The 18,005-nt window shown below is 35.1% G+C and overlaps 1 protein-coding gene across 4 annotated transcripts in view; it reads left to right on the top strand.

Annotated features, from left to right (window-relative positions):
- The window catches only part of LOC131527424 (uncharacterized protein C2orf81 homolog), a 30,270-nt gene extending 12,736 nt beyond the window's left edge, over nt 1–17,534 (top strand). The window contains exon 4 of one of the 4 annotated variants that reach the window (XM_058756503.1): nt 17,408–17,534. The gene's annotated coding sequence lies outside the window, so the exon portion shown is untranslated. Of the gene's footprint in view, nt 1–1,376; nt 1,744–5,298; nt 6,373–11,782; nt 12,146–17,407 lie in introns of those variants that run through there. The other 3 variants (XM_058756502.1, XM_058756500.1, XM_058756505.1) reach the window with 3 other exon arrangements.
- The last annotated feature ends 471 nt before the right edge of the window (nt 17,535–18,005 follow it).

The raw sequence follows: 18,005 nt of genomic DNA, 5'->3' as shown, positions 1-18,005 counted from the left end.
CATTTTGCATCAAATGTAACTAACTAGAATCCTTTGGTAAGCCAGTATACATAGCACTACTGCAATCAAGTCGAGAGAAGATAAATGCATGGTCAGTTTTATCTTCATTCAGTTTTATAAAATTTGCATTTATCAATTTTACAATGCTAGACAGACAGTTCGACAATCTCTCTATTACAACAGTGTCTCTGGGATCAACCAAAATATATAATTGTATGTCATTAGCATAAAAATGATAATTCATGTAGAATTTCTGAATTATGCTGCCTAGAGGCAGCATATATAATGAAAATAAAACTGGGCCAAGGGTTGATCCTTGTGGAACACCAAAAAATATGTCATTGTTCTTTGATGTACAATCACCTATATTCACAAAAAAGTTCCTTTCTGTAATATATACGTTTTGAATCTATTTAAAACATTACCAGAGAGACCTATACATTTTTCCAAACTGTTTATCAGAACACAATGATCGACCATGTCAAATACTGCACATGCCATTTTAACAAGAGGATTAAAACGGATGCATTACCTTTGTCTGTATTTATTCTCAGATCATTTACTACCTTTAATATGCTCTTTCAGTATTATGACCTTGTCTGAAACCTGACTGATATTTCTCCCGAATACTATTTTGATCCAAAAATTGATTAAGCTGTTGCAATACAACTTTTTTTATAAGATCTTAATTGAAAATGAAATATTCAGAATTGGACTATAGTTATTAAGGAGAGATCAGTCCAAGTCTTTTCTTTAGAAGCGATTTCACAACAGCACTTTTAAAAGTGAATCATTTCCTATGTCCAGACTAATTTAAAATATGAATAAATACTATAATGTTATATAAATAATACTAAAATAACACTGAGCCACAGTTGCTGTGTTGGGATGCTCAAAGAATCGGAGCAATGTTTTGACAGCAGCACAGCCACCTACCAATGGCTTACTCACAATATTTGTCTTTGCATATTAAACTGAGATAAGAAAGAAAGTATTTAAAACCACCTTTATTTTCTCTTGTAAAAAAATCCTTTGCATATAATTTTTTTTTTTTTTTTTTTCTAATTGCTTCTAATGTTCCTTCAGCCATCCAATTCAGTTAACTGTCTTATGAAATATAATGTTATGGCACAATTTATACAATCCTTGCACGGAAATGTCATTATAGTCCTTTTAAGAATGAACCTTTCTTGTTTGTTTGTTGTTTGTTATGCTGGCTACTGTTAAACATGTTAAGGTGTAAAACTACATTATACGAACAGAAAACACATTAACATTCTTGTATGTCAGCAACATTTATCACAGAATAAAGATGGTACAAGACAGAATAGAGGCTTTGTTTGGAATAACTACTGCCATGTTATGCTGCGTTCCAGATGTCTCGAAGTTTTGATTGCTCCCACCTCCTACTTGGAAATAACGTCTATAACGCTGCTTGAAGTCAGATATCCAACCTGTGAACTCGGGGCAGATCGATCATTCACATTCACGGACTTCAGCAAACCGCTTATTTGACATCACTACATCTAAAGGGCGTAGTGTGAGCTACCTCGTGTCAAACTTAAAAACATTACACATTAAGAAAATGAAATGGGAGCATTTTATGTAAACGTTTTTTCAGTTTTTGCCATAATTGACACAAAAACACAAAATGCTCTCGTTGTATCATATCTCGTATTAATGGTAATTACGGTAACACTTTAGAATAGGGAACACTTATTCCCTATTAACTACGACTTTTCCCTCAATAAATTCCTAATTTGCTGCTTATTAATAGTTAGTAAGGTAGTTGTTAAGTTTAGGTATTGGGTAGGATTAGGGATGTAGAATAAGGTCATGTAGAATAAGGCATTAATATGTGCTTAATTACAACTAATAAATGGCTAAAATTCTATTAATATGCATGCTAATAAGCAGCTAGTTAAAAGACCTTAAAATAAAGTGTTACCGTAATTACGATATGGCGTGCACCTTTACTAGCCTATTGCTGCTGTGTAGGCTATTGTATGCAAACTGTGCACATAGAAGTGTGCACAGTTTCTTCCACACTTGACCTTGCATTACCATCTTTCTTGACAGTTATTAAAAAAATTAGCTGTATGTTCTGCTAATATATATACACTAGTGTACTGTTTGTTTTGCTCTTAATTTCCATTCAATCCTAGTGCTGTATTGTGCCATGTTTATAAAAAAAATAAAAAATAACACATTGTTACCATGTTGCTAGCTTATTATTCCTTATCAGAAGGAACGTTTTGAGGGACACCAAGACATGTAAAGCTGCTCAATAGTTCCACTTTTTCTTTGAGTCAGATTGATGAGATGATACCGCAGTCTCAAGTTCCAGATGTCAGACAGAAGTGCATTAACCTGCAGTTTCGCTCAAAAACTCAATACTAGCTTGACAGTATAGTCTGCTTGACAAGAATTCAAGGTAGCGCAGGGATGTGTAGATGCCCTAAAGTGACTGGGAGACAGACTAGACTTACTGGATTTCACAGCTCCCTTGAGGTCTTCTCCAGTTGTTATCCTTCCGTACCCTGCCTTCTCGCTCTGGTCAGAGAGCCAGAGAGCAGATGGTGCCCTCCAAAGTCCCTCTTAATCACGAGCAGGTGGAGAGTGTTCAGTGTGTCCAGAGCTGATTTTATTAGAGGTTTCAACAGCATCTGCACATCCTTACAGTAAAGCTGTTTTATGGAAGACTGCTTCTTTCATCTCCCAATAACCCATATTTATTGGATCATAAAATGTTACGGGACGGTAATTTGTGGTTGTAAAGACAGATATACAAAGTGTGCACAGGACACTCTTTGGTGGACCAAAAATATACAACAGTAATATATTAAAATAATGGGTTGAACAGACCATCTCAACAGCTAATCTTGAAGAATCAGTAGGATACGCCGCCTTTACTTCTGAAGGATTATGATTGTCTATTTTATTGAACTGTGACACTGGAGAATAAATCTGCTCTGATGTTTGTTTTGAATGTTACATATGCATAAACCATCCATTTAAACTTGGCAAGAGTGAGCAATGGGGAAAATGTCTCATTATTTGATTTGTTGGCCGTTTGTTGTCTAACCAATCAGATAAAATTTTAAAAAAGCACAATAAATCATCTGATTTATAAATTATATTTAATCACAACATTCTTAGTCCTGGGCATGTCTTGGCATATTCTGGAGCTTATGCAAATCAACTCTTAAATATTCATAAGAAAAATGCCCTTTCAGCCCTTTTTAAAAAAAGATGTGCCATTTTAGACTACATCAAGTGAAACAAAATGGCAGCCAGTATAAAAACAAACATCCTTCAGAATCAATCCACAGCCTGCATGTGGACACAATTTTGTCTCATCAAAAGTTAACATTGGCATTTAAGGCACTCTAACTAGTATCACTGGAACTTCAGAGGTGATTTGTCCACACATCGTAGTGCTGGTAGCATAGGAATGGCTTCTTTCATGATAGTAATTTTTAGCTCTTCAGGTTTAATGGTTGTAATCATAATAACATAATGCCTCCTCTTTATAATGCCTCTGCCAAGCAGTTCTGAATGACTTTATGACCGTGTTAAAGAGTACTTGTAAAATAAATGTTTTGTTTTTTCACTTAAGGAAAGAGGTTTAATAAATCAAACCTGTCAGAATTAAAGGGGGACTTGTGACATTACTATATAATGTGATTAGAATTTATATATATTCGTATGAATAGTGTAGTTCTTGCACACATCTATTTTTTTTTGTCTGCATAGAGAGTGAAACATAAGATATCAGTGCATTTATGCATCTAAAACAAATGCTTTATGAACAGCTTTAGAGATTAACAAATGTTTATATATTTTTTCAGACAAAATATATTTTAAAACAAAAGAGCAGAATGAAACTGTAAATGAGGAATGTGTTAGTAATTGTTGGTAATCCTAGAGATGTTCTAATATCTATAAGTAACTTTGCAACTACATGTCAACTAGTCATTAGAGTATTAGTAGTCTGTCTGCTTAATATTTCTATATTAATAGTCCAACAAATGACATTCAGCTGACTATAAGTAACTTTGCAAATACATGTCAACTTATTCTACTAACCCTGCCTGACATAACCCTAAACCTAACCTAAAAGTCTATTAATAATCAAACGAGAGTTAGTTGACATGTCAAAATAAAGTGTAACCGTTGTGATGGTATATTTTACATTATTGATTTAATTTATCATAAATACAACAAACAGAATGTTGAATTCATGGAATGAATATTGGTTGATTTTATGAACTCTTTTTTTAAATATCTTCAGGGTTCCGCAGAATTTTGCTAATCAAAATAAAGCCAAAACCATATACAATGTTAGAAAGTCTCCTAAACCTCTAAATGAAATGAATATACCTCATATTACATCTGATTTATGTGATATTTGTTATCATGTGTCACAGCTCAGTTATTTTTCACTATTTATCAACTTTACTAGGAAAATTGATGCTGTTATTGATAATGCACTTTTTTAAATATTGGTCTGCCATAATAGACAAGTCCCATCTGGAAGCCATTTATTAAAAGGTCTTTTTCTGACCATTTTTCTCCATAATTTATTGTTAAATGAACGTCCCGCTTAGTATTTAACCTGCAGTGGTGTCCTCTGAAAGGTTCCAGAAAATATTTGTTCCAATCTTTTATAAAATTGGGATGTGTACATTTTGAACGTCTCTAAAAGTGCATTTTAAAAGTCAGATTAGCAAAATATCATCAGTTAAACTAACAAAAAAGTCCCATTGTCTATTGTGAATAGGGTAACACTTTAGTATAGGGACCAGTTCTCACTAGTTACTTATTAGCATGCCTATGATTGACATATTGGCTGTTTATTATTACTTAAAAAGCACATATTCTGCATGACCATATTATACATCCCTAATCCTACCCAATACCTAACAACTACCTACTAATTATTAATAAGCAGGAGTTAGGAGTTTATTGAGGCAAAATTATTCTTACATATACCAAGATCACTCTGGACTAATTGATGACACCAAGAAAATTTCCCGATGTAAATACAAGGTTTTAATAAGCTTCTTTGTCTGCTTACAATATACAACTTCTGATTTTCTTCTTCTCTGACATTGAAAAGAATTAATTCAAAGCAGCTGGACAGGATGTTAACCCTCAAGCAGGACTTCAAGCAGTTTTGGAGACTTGAAACAGCTTGATAGAATGGAGTTTTGTTTGAAAAACCATTGCAGATAATTTTTTTTTTTATCTTGGAAGAGAACAAAAATAATTGCCATCTCTTCTCTTTTCTTAAAGATTGGAGAAGAAGAGCCAGCTTTTTTTGAGCATCCTCCAGAAAGAAGTAGGACACTGTCTGGTAGGAAGCCGGAGAATAAAGGAGAGAAAATAAAGGAATCTTGGTTATTAAGATCACAGATAAAACCCTCCTGGTGGAAAAATACGACACATACTAGGTTCCTAATCAACCATCTGCAAAGCAGCAGATTAAAATAGTGCTGTGATTGTATTAAAGTCTGCAGGGCTCTCAGTCCACAAGAATCACAGAGAAAGAACATCTGTGACCAAAGCAGAGGGTCAATGCTGATCCATGAGGAGCATTTACCCAAGACGAGTGCCTGTCCTCCTACGTACAGTATACATTCCTCATAAACCTCAGTTCTCCATTTATCTGGGTTTTCCAGATCTGGAATTATGTATTAATGGGAACTAGATGAGTCAGAGATGGGTCAGTTATTCTCTGACACTGAACATACCTTGGGAAATTTCCAAAAGGTCTTTCTAAAAGCAGTTTAAAATACAACCGCTTTGGTGTGATGTGACACCAGATTCTCGAAACGAATCCTTCCCCATTCTGAGCTCTTTACCAGTGACCAGACCGACAGATGGGTCCTGAAAATGGCCCTAATTTTCTTAAATTCTTTCTGATGTGCAATATTAAGTTGAAATCAGGTTTTTAGATCAGTAATTTAATGCAAACAAGATGGTACTGTAATGCATCGCAGAAGTTTGTTTCAAAGAAGTGACTTAAAGCATCAGGTATGTAATGCAGACAACAAGAATCAGAGCACAGTGAATCAAGCCTGTGTCTCTTTGTGTTTCATTAGAGATGTACTGAACCATCAGAAATGGTATTACTTTTTGGATGCCATTGTATTAACCATGAAATGAAGGGTTTAAGTTTAGTAACTGAAGAGTTTTGGTGTAATGACAATCATTATAATAAATGTTTCCTTAGTTACAGCAAATTCAAAAAGTAATTTGGAGAGGTAGTAATTTCACACCCACTACTGTGGTACTGAGAAAACAGAACTGTATGGAAAATTATGTTTATAAAAGGTCCAAAATGACCTTTCATTAAAGAAGAAAAATAAATTACACACACACACACACACACACACACACACACATATATATATATATATATATATATATTAAACTAAGCACCATGTATATGTATATATATATATATATATATATATATATATATATTTTTTATTTATTTTTTTGCTGAGTGTGTTATTGTGCTGATATCTTAAGGACTAGCGTGGACAGCTGACTCCTATAGTTTTTGATATTCTTTATATTCTGTGTGGTGGTCAGTTCACAGTAGTGATATAAATGAATCTTTTCATATAAGTTTAAATTGATTTTTAACCTTTTATGGGCATTTTTAAAGACCTTTATAAAGCCATTTTTTCTTACATTTAATCAATCAATAATAATAATAATACATTTAGGCTGTTACTAAACAAATGAAATCAGTATCAAGAAAATTCATCTTTGCAGAAGTTTATGGCATTTAGATGTATTTTCACATGTTAATGCAGCTTAGAGGGACATGGACCTGCAGTTACAAATGCATAAATAAAGTTTTGATATTTTAAACACAAAATGTTGAATACTGATATTTGAAATTATTTAAAAAATGAAAAGATACTTTAAATGTAAAATTAAAACCGCCAGTAGGTGGCAGCAAGTCACCGTTAATAAGTGAGTCATTGCGATTGAACCGAATCATTTAAACGGTTGAATCATTTAGGAATGAAACACTGTCATGTTGCTCAGAGATGCAAAACAGCGCTGTGGCTGTGTTTAGAATGTTTTTTTGTTGGCGAAATAGAGCAAAAACAGGCAATATGGTGTCTAAAATGTAAGGCTTTTGATATTAACTTTTGTTTATTGAACTGTTGTATAAAATCAATATCACATTTGTAACCATGCTGATTAACTATATGAATGGATATAAATATATACATTTTCTGCCCCCTTATCTTGAATTATTTGATCATTCTTTTTGATCATTTGATCATTTGCCAAGTTATAGACAAGTTAAAACTTGTATTGCTCTTTGCAGCGCAATATTTGACCGAATGGGTAAAAATTATGGTTATTTTTGTCAGTTATGTCTAGTTAGCGCTAGCATTCTGCCACTTCAAATCATACACAGAGATGAAATAGTGCGGTAAGACCACATTTATTTAAATTAATTGTCTTCAAAAACAGATGTGTGTTGGTTAGTGTGTATCAATTAAAGCAGTGCATGGAACGGTGATTAAACTGACTTGGAACTGCATTAAACGATTATACTGCATACCTGCCAGCCAATCAGAATCCAGTATTCAGACAGACCATGGAATATTTTTTTCCAGCATCTTTTCCAGCAGCGACTGTATGATTTTGAGATCCATTTTTTAAATTAATTGTCTTCAAAAGCAGATGTGTGTTGGTTAGTGTGTATCAATTAAAGCAGTGCATGGAACGGTGATTAAACTGACTTGGAACTGCATTAAACGATTATACTGCATAACTGCCAGCCAATCAGAATCCAGTATTCAGACAGACCATGGAATATTTTTTTCCAGCATCTTTTTTCTGATTTTCAGATCCATTTTTTCACACTGAGGACAACTGAGGGACTCAAACACAACTATTAAAAAAGGTTCAAACATTCACTGATGCTCTTGAAGGAAACACGATGTATTAAGAACCGGGGGGTGAAGACATTTTGAATTTGAAGATCAAGGTAAATTGTACTTAATTTGTCTTCCGGGAAACATGCAAGTATCTTCTGTTGCTTCCGAAGGGCAGTACTAAATAGGAAAAAAATTATATTTCGTCAAACTAAGAACAATTTGGACATCATCATCATCATCCTGTTCAAAAGTTTTAAGGCTCTTAATGCATTGTGTTTCCTTCTGAGCATCAGTGAATGTTTGAACCTTTTTTAATAATTGTGTTTTAGTCCCTCAGTTGTCCTCAGTGTGAAAAGATGGATCTCAAAATCATACAGTCGCTGCTGGAGAGGGTTCAAATATGCAAAAGATGCTGGAAAACTGAAGATTCCGCAGGACATGGAGGATTTTTCTGAAGAACAGCGCTCAGTTTAACTGTTCAGAACAAACAAGGGACTCGCGAACAACCGTCACAAAAAAAAAAAAAAACAGTTGTAGATCACCCAGGTAACCACACACAGTATTAAGAACCAAGGGTTCCCAAACTTTTGAATTGGGTTATTTTAATAATTTCAGCTATTTTTGTCTTGTGGACTAAATGTAAACATGTTTTATGTAAAATATGTTACTCAGGACAGTGCTAAATAAAAAATAACATGCATTTTGTATGATCTCTCTTATTTTCTTCAAATTATTCACATTTTCACAGATTCTGCAAGGGGTTCACAAACTTTCAAGCAGCACTGTATATACATACATACTGGTGCTTAATTTTTTCCCCTTTATTAAAAGTTAATTTACATAATTTTTTATCTTATGCATAAAGCCCATTTCTACTTGCATTTGTCTTTTGTTGAGTGCTAATTTTAGACGTTTTTTACACAACTACATTTTTGAATTTTAAATTTCTAAATGTAACACAAATAAATACTTGGAGGCATCCATATATTTCCTTCTTTAACAGTTTCTTATAATAAAGGAATTTAGGAGGAGCTGTATTGATTTTTGCTCTTCTCTCTCTTTACACCCAGTTACTTGTGGTTGGGTTGAAGGGCAGATCACATTTGGTCGATAACACATTATCACCCGCAGGCCTTGTGCTTCTAACATTGACTTGAGATTAAAGTGGTGGTTTTACAGCCTGTTTCCCACTGAGTTTTATGTACATGTCTCCCTCTCCCACCCGATACCCTCCCTGTGGTGTATGTGTCTTCCTGAGGGTGGGGGTGTATTAAAGTGTCTCTGGAAGAATTTGTGTATGAAGTAACTCAGGTTACCAGGGCCCACAGAGTTCACGGACAGTGACTGACACATTCAAGCCTAATGATTTAACCAGGAGTGTAACTCCACGGGCAGACCTTATCTCCACATAAGTGGATTTATCCGAGATCATGCCTCATAAAAGAGAGAGAGAGAGAGATAGTGAGAGAGAGAAGTGAAATTGAGAACATGTGAATGTGACAACAGTCACCGGTCGGTCTGCAATTGCAATTGAGGAATGGCTTGATATTTTATCTTAATTTTAAAGTATGTCTTTTATTAGGTGGGAAGTTAATGGTGGTAACAGGTTACAGCTGTTTGGTGACCCTCTTAAAGGGATAGTTCACCCAGAATTGAAAACTCGGTCGTCATTTACTCAGCCTCACATTGTTATACAATCTGAATGACTTATTTATTTTTTTCCAACAAAAAGCAATGTTGTGATGAAGACCAATGGCTGTCAAGCTCCATAAATGACCAAAAACCACTATAAAACCATCATAAAAGTGGTTCATCTGATTTTCTTTCAAAGTCATACAATAGCTTTGTGTGAGAAACACACTGACATTTAAATAGTTATAACTTCTGGATAGTTTTTGTAGGTGATGTATGTAATCATTTAGCCCAAAATCCTCACACAGGAAGTGGCTGGAGCTCAAGTTCCTCTGAGGCTGCCACATGGTGGGATTATTCCACTTAACACTCTTACAGACTGTCTCAGCGCTCCACAATCTGCATAACTATGTCATTAAGCTCTTCAGATTTATTTAGCGTGGACATTAATCCACATTCACACCAAAAGCTGCTCTGCTGTCATTGTGAGGCTTCCAAACAGAAAAGAAAATGGATTAAATCATTTGTTGTACTGAAATTAAGGACAATTCAATTTTTTTCCATCTCTGTATCCTCAACAAAGCTCCAGTATTAGTTTCATGTGTGCCACCCAATTAATTACACAGAACAACTCTGAAATATTTTAAAACAAAAATATTAACAGCAAATGATGACAGCACAAATCAATTGTTTCTAATTTAATTATGACAGCTGCACATGTGATGTGATTGTGATTGCAGTAAAGTGATATATAAAAGTTTTTAAAAAGCATTCATGCTCTGTGCTTGATCAGCTCTGAATGTTTTTACAATAAAAACAATCGTTCACATATAATAAATAATAAACAAATATACAGAAAACAATCTATATAATCATAAATAATCATCCATATTATAAATAATATTATATAATTATATTTGATCCACTGCAGGAAATGGGTGCCATCAGAATGTTCTTAATAATGGATTTTTTTCTTACGAACGCACAGCTTTACACTTTACAATACAGTAATTGATGGACTGGGGTCGTGTGGATTATTGTGATGTTTTTATCAGCTGTTTGGACTCTCATTCTGACGGCACCCATTCACTGCAGAGGATCCACTGGTGAGCAAGTGATTTAATGCTAAATTTCTACAAATCTGTTCTGATGAAGAAACAAACTCATCTACATCTTGTCTGGCCTGAAGGGCAGTACATTTTCAGAAAATTTTAAATTTTTGGGTGAAATATTCCTTTAAGAAATTAGTTTAGTTTATAGTTTAAGTTCTAGGAAAAGTCGATAAAATAGGGCCCAGTGCAGTGTTATTGAAGTAATCTTCGGAATTAATTGATTGATTTTTATTTATTTATTTATTTATTTTTTACAGGTTGATGGTAATGTCTGTAAACTTAAAGGAAAAGGAGAATATTCAGACAGCACATCTATTTTTCTACACATTTTCTTTGTTACAGTGAAATTATCTACTGTAAACCTCATTATCAAGATACTGAAATACACCCATCTAGATTTTTCATTCCTGGCCCACATTTTTGCACAGTAATCATTTTATTTTTGTGTATTTTAACTTTGTTTTGCTTGGCTGCTATGGTTAGCATCTACTGCGTATATGTTTGTCAGCAAATCAGTTAAAGGGTTACTCCACCCCAAAATGAAAATGTTGTCAATAATCACTTACCCCCATGTCGTTCCAAACCCGTAAAAAGCTTCGTCCGTCTTCGGAACACAATTTAAGATATTTTGGATGAAAACCGGGAGGCTTGTGACTGTCCCATTGACTGCCAAAGAATTAACACTGTCAAGGCCCAGAAAAGTATGAAAGACATCGTCAAAATAGTCCATCTGCCATCAGTGGTACAACCGTAATGTTATGAAGCTACGAGAATACTTTTTGTATGCAAAAAAACAACAAAAATAATGACTTTATTCAACAATTCACCGTAGCGCCATTTTGGAGAATATCCACTGAACTCAAACAGCGTATGCTGTTTTCATTCAAATCAAAGCGTAAATAAACGTAGAAAACATATCCGTGTGGTGCGGCTGACACAGAACAGCATACGCTGTTTGCATGACAAAATTTTCATTCTGGGGTGGAGTAACCATTTAATATGGCTGTGCATGCATTTCATCATCTAATTAATATTCATGAGCCAGCTCATAAGTTTTATAATGTGTCGCCACACTTTTCAGATCTCACATCTGCATATAAATATCTTGTATCGTATTTACAGATGCAGCAAAAGGCAGAAAGCATGGCGTTCTTGTGTTCTCTGCATCTTCTCTCTGAGATTTACGTTGACTGTCTGGATGTACATCTGTCATTAAGCGCTGGTGTCCTCAAGAGACTCCTGTGTGCTAAACCATCTGTTCTCTGTCATCCGCAGGGCCTTCACCCGTTCCCTCCATCTCACTGTAATAAATGTCAAATGCTTGAGGCAAGCGCCGCTGAATAACAATGAGAAAATGCAAAGATTTATTATATGTATAGAATTGCGAAATTCACCCATGAAATTTTGATGCGAAAGATAGATGATTTGTGAAGATGTATTTTTGGATCACACTTACTGGCTTTTTATGAGGTTCTGTGCCACCGCAGAACGGCTCTTTAATAATAAATGACTGACTTTTTTTATTCACAACCTCTCAGCCTCATCCGTTTCTGTCTTTGAAGGATCTTCAGATTCGCTTTTATCAATGCAGATAGCATTAACAGCAGTGTCATTAATATTTCACTAGCTTTTACATCTCACTCAAAAACTGTTGAGCATTTATTGAAATGATGACATAACTTTAGTTTGAATTTTGCCGAAGATCAGTTTTTGTTTTTTTTTGTGTTTTTTGCTGGTAGGGGAGTAAAGAGGATGTACATTAGTGCTATTTCGAGGAGTTTACAGCTATAAGTACTATAAGGGGTAAAAAGTAAGTAAGGGGAATATTCAGTTTTAATGCCCATTTAAATTTACTGCATAACTACGATTTTAAATCTTCAGTTGTTTTTCACAGGTCAGCATGCCTCTTATAATCACTAAGGCTGTATTTGTTGGATCAAAAATACAGTAATATTGCAAAACATCATTACAATTTAAAACTGTTTTCTATTTTAATATATTTAAAAATGAAATTGATTCCTGTGATGTTGTCACGGTGCACACAGCGGGGAGGAACGAGGAACACGGAGATGAAGAATAACTCAAAATACAGTCTTTAATGAAGGGCAGGACAAGGCAGGACTGAGACACACAGGAACACAAGGAATGTAACGAGTAGACCAGACGACAAGGAACTAAACAGGCAGGAACTCAATACACAGGACAATTGTAACTGTAACATAACTACTGTACAAAATCAAAGTTTACAAGATTATAAGGTTTACTTTAACAAAATACAATGAAAAAAATGAGAAATTACCAGTAGATTAAGGTGCTTAATGGAATGAAATTGTCATTAGCACTTTATTTTACAGTCATGTTACTCATGTACACTGTAAAAAGTGATAAGTTGACTTAACTTAAAAAAATTGAGGAAACCTGTTATTTACTTAATAATTTTAAGGCTACGGGTTTACTCAGTTTTTTTAAGTTAAGTCAACTTATCACTTTTTGCAGTGTAAATACTATGTTCTTATTTCAGTAAATACAATAACTAGGTAAAAACTAGGTACTTACCCTGAACCTACACCATGTAGTTACCTTATATTAACAGTACTTTCTTAGGTAGGTACACTGTCTGTAAGTACACTGTAAAATAAAGTGCAACCAAAATTTCTATGCCTATTGTTAGTGTTACTAGATTTTTTTTGTTTGTTTCACTTTCTAACGTGCTTTCTTGTTCTCATTCATGCACAACTTTTATTTTTGAGTTCTTTATAGCTCATGTAGTGTTCCTGTTCATTGTTTCAATAAGTTAAGTCTGTCATAACTTAAATATATTGGGTTTCTTCTGCGTGTATGTGTGTATATATATGCGCATGTGTGCGTATGTGTATGCATATATATAGTAGAAACTTAATTTCCTGTAAAGCTGCTTTGCAACGATTGTATCGTAAAAAGCGCTATACAAATAAACTTGAATTGAATTGAATAAGTAGGTATGCTGCATTCAGCACGCCCTCTGAATCTCCAACAAATTTGTGAGGCTTTAACCGGTTGAAAAATCAGCCAGATTACGGAGGCTTTCCTGGAAGAGTCAGTCCAGCCAAACATGATTATCTGTTCCAGGAAATAATTCTTATTTACCTCTTGTGTCATCTGGCACTGGGAATAAAACCATATGTCTGTAATAAAACCAATTTAAAATATTAAGCATTGAATTTATAAATGTAGTTTAATAGTTTGCATGCCTTATGCTGGTACTCTGCCTGACCAAAAAATATACCAATCATGCATGAAAGGAAACAAAAAACAGTGAGATTTTGAAAGATGAGTAAGGCGAATTGAGTAAAAAGTTGAATGAATTTCATTAAGTTTGTGCCTTACTATCTAGCAGACAGCTAATGTCTGAGAGGATGGAGGGAAGGAGATAAAACGGTAAGTAAGAATAATAAATATGTAAACATCCACTGGTTCTTCAAAGCCAATGAAACAGCTGTCTGATATTGAACTCCCCGTTCAGCTCAGTTCCCTATTCTTAAAATGTGAAAGTGGAATTGAGAAACCTCTGTGAAAAGCGGGATGGGTCGGCCAGGTCCCAGACTCCTCTTTTATACATTGATATCACCAAAGATAAAAGATCTTGGCTTTCATCTCCTCTCTTTTTGTATTCATTACACATGAAAGTGCTTCAGTTTTGTTCACCCTCAGCAGCTCTGTGATGCAAAAATTACACAGAAGCCTCCTGGTACCAGAAAATCCATTGTCCCATGGAAATTATTCTGGGCTTGTTTTAGCTCTTTTGCAGAATTACTAGCAAAAGAATCATTACTCTCCATAAAGCTTCACAACGTGCTTTTATTTTCATTATGAAGGGTAATTAGACTCCAACAATGGTTGTTCAATTTAAATGTTCATCTTTAGACATGGATCTTATTCTATCTTTTAATAAGAGAAAATGAATGATTTTTTTAACATTAGCATGATGATTTTTATCATAGTTTTTGCACCTGAAAAATTTACAGTTAGGATTATTTTGTTGACATTAGTTATTACATAGTGCCTTGGAATGCAATTCCGATTGCTCGATAGCACCATTCATATACAGTGAAAATTTGAGAACCTACAATTTCCTAGACTTCGAGGTCACTGCTTAGTCCTATTTGATGTTAAGGAGTAAAAGCGCAGTTTTCACTGACTTTGCAAGATGGTGAGCCATTCTAAAGCGACTGAAACCCTCTGACAGTAAATTGTCCAGATGGAGGCCAGTAGCAGATATTGCAAGAGAAGCTGGTCATTCCAAATCTGTGGTTTCTCGAATTTTGCATCTTTACAATGTCATTAATTCATTCAAGTCCCCCCAAAAGGCCAGTTGTCCATGAAAGACAAATGCATGAGAGGAAAGGATAATGCAGAGAATCTCAATGCGGAATCGGTTCAACACTGCAGCTGGAATTGCTTGCCAGTTCAGCGCTGAACTGGGTAAGTGTCTAGGCATACAGTGTCTTGATGTTTAAAGTCCCCATGAAATCAAATTTTAAGTTTTTTGGTTGTTATTATCAATATGTTTGTCTTAAGGTTATCTATAAGCCAGTGTGCTCCAAAACAGTGACAAAATTTGGATTTAGAAGATATAAGCATTCAAAGCTTCGGCCAAAATGGATAAACAATTTTTTTGATGTCACCTTGTAATTCATCTTCTCATCAGATCTTCTGACCAATTCAAAAGTTCTCTAGAGTCCCCCCCACACACACACTATAAATACACGCTGAAGCGCCAGCTAAGATCGGTCACTTGTTCACAGTGGTAGTATTTTCTGTACGGTGAATGGCACGTAGTGCACTATGTAGGCAATAGGGAACGATTCAGACAGTGAAAATGTGCTTTCGATTGGGTCAAATGAGGTCTGGTTTCACGCTGTGTCATGCAAACTGCGGTAGCGCGCATTGTCTGATCCGGACTTTGGCTCCAGTCCAGAGACACGATCGCACAGAGCGTAGGCTATCATATGCGGCATATATCAAACACTTTTAAAACTACAGCATGATTATGATCACTATTTTGTTTTACTAAGAGTTTCATATTGAATCTAGGGGGTAATCTTTTAGACTGTGGCTGTCAAATGCGGCTTTACCGAGCTCAATGGCTCTGGCCCGAGCAGATATAAACAAAACGCTATTGGCTATTTTAAAAAGGGGGAGGGTTGCTCGATATGTCCCGCCCTGTCTTCCTGTTTCAGTTGAAATTACGTCACCACAGAATAACGCTGTAAGTTTCAAGGCACTTCAGGGGACCTTTAAGAGAATTTGGATTGAAAGCCCAAATCTGCACTGACCAAACCTCTCATCAGCAGAAAGAATCAAAAGGCTAGACTAACCTGAGGAGTATGTTGTGTAGACAGAGGAGAACTGGTCCGGAGTTCACTTCAGTGATGAGAGCAAATTTAATTTATTTGGGTCTGATGAGAAACATTATGTTTGTTGTCAAACTGGGGAAAGACTGAACACCAAGCGTGTGAAGAAGTCAGTGAATGGTGGAGGAGGAAATGTCATGTTTGGGGGATGAACCTCTTATACAGATACATTCCAGAGTGAATTAAAATGTTTATCAGAACCTCCTTCAGAAACATGCAGTTCCTTCCCTGCGTTCATCGCCCAAACAGTCAGCAATCCATTGTCATAATAAAATGGCCAGCCCAGAGTCCTAATCTAACCCCGATTGAAAATCTCTGTAAAATCCTTGAAGACAAAGTTATGGCTAAGAAACCCACTACAGTCACTGAATTGAAGAGACTGGAATAAAGATTCATTTCCACAAAATAAAGGGTTTTTGTTGAAATGCCTTCGTCATTTTGTGAAACACTGTTCTACTAGCATGGTATAGCCACAAATACAATTCCCTTCAGCTTTGAACAATGGAGATTACAATATTTCTGTAAAAAAATCAAGTGTTCTCTAATTTTGATCTGCATGGTAGATCAGATATGTGTACATCAGTCTGCTCATCTCGGTAACAGCACTGCTTACATGTCCCTTGCATCACAACCACAGACTCGGTTTCTCTTGTTTTATACAAAAGCAACTGGAGCCATCCAACACAATCTCATGAGAATTCATAGCTAATTTACGCTTTGCCGAATTGATGGCTAATTTGGATGAATTTGTACAATCTCATTCAGACGTTTTTGTACAATCTGCTTAGGCTGATGGTTTAGGAGTGGACCTTTATGCTAAAAATCATACATTTTTGGATACAAATTCTTACAAACTCTCATAAAATACTTATGTTGGAGTATTTTAATGTGAAAAATTAGATCAAAAATTATTGCACATTTTGCTGGAAAATAATCAGCTCTGGTTGTTCATTTACATAATACTTCAGACATTGTAGCAATACAAAGCTGGTTGAAAATGAGTGAACATATCCTTTTCATATTTTATAAGGGAATTCGCATTCCCTTCACGCTATGATAATACTATCAAAATGACCTTGAGTAGCTAGCTCAACCACAGAAAACTCCATACACGAAATCTTTTCTTATTTTCTGACAAGCAACAAGCGTAAAGGACTGGAGAAAAAAATAAATAAATAAAAAAATTAAATGTGTACACCAGACTTAAAGTGACAGGTTAGAGATGTGTGTGTATTTTTATTTTCTCATATGATAATTTTAGGTGGCAGATGCAGCAGAACGTAACTGCAGTCACTATGAAGCATCCCACTGGTCGTTACTGACAGACCTGTTTCCTCCTTCTCTCCGTCTTTAGAAACAAGAGTGGAGCGGTGAGTGTGGGAGCCGCTGATTTGATGAGTGATCTCTTCATTCTGACTGACACAGAGCCAGAGTGAACAGTGCCCACACACAAGTATTATATTAAACAAAGTTGAAACGCTCTGTCTTCTTGTTTCTCGTTGTCCCTCCCACACAGCTCAGAAGTGCTACAACACAGTTCCTCTAGTCAGAGAAAGACTGTCAGACTACACCCACCACCCAAATTCACTTATTATAGCCCACACAGTCTGAAGAAAGTGCTTTGTCTCATGGGACATAGTTTGGCTATGGGCAATATTATTTAACATTTGAACTACGCATTGTCTGTTATCTGAATTAAAAGCTCAACGTTAAATGTTCCATACCCATATACACTACTGTTCAATTTGGAATTAATACTCAATAATTAATAATACATTCATTCTGAAGAAATGCATTCAATAGATCAAAAGTGACAGTAAAATCATTTACCTTGTTACAATTCTATTTCAAATAAATGATGTCCTTTGAAAATTTGTATTCATAAAAGAACATTGAAACTATAATGGTTTCCAGAATAATATCAAGCAGCACAAGTCTTTTCAACATAATAA

This window comes from Onychostoma macrolepis, chromosome 20, assembly GCF_012432095.1.
Source record: "Onychostoma macrolepis isolate SWU-2019 chromosome 20, ASM1243209v1, whole genome shotgun sequence".
Taxonomy (NCBI): Eukaryota; Metazoa; Chordata; class Actinopteri; order Cypriniformes; family Cyprinidae; genus Onychostoma; species Onychostoma macrolepis.
The sequence above is the reverse complement of the archived record's forward strand: the minus strand, read 5'-3'. Positions and strand labels throughout refer to the sequence as shown.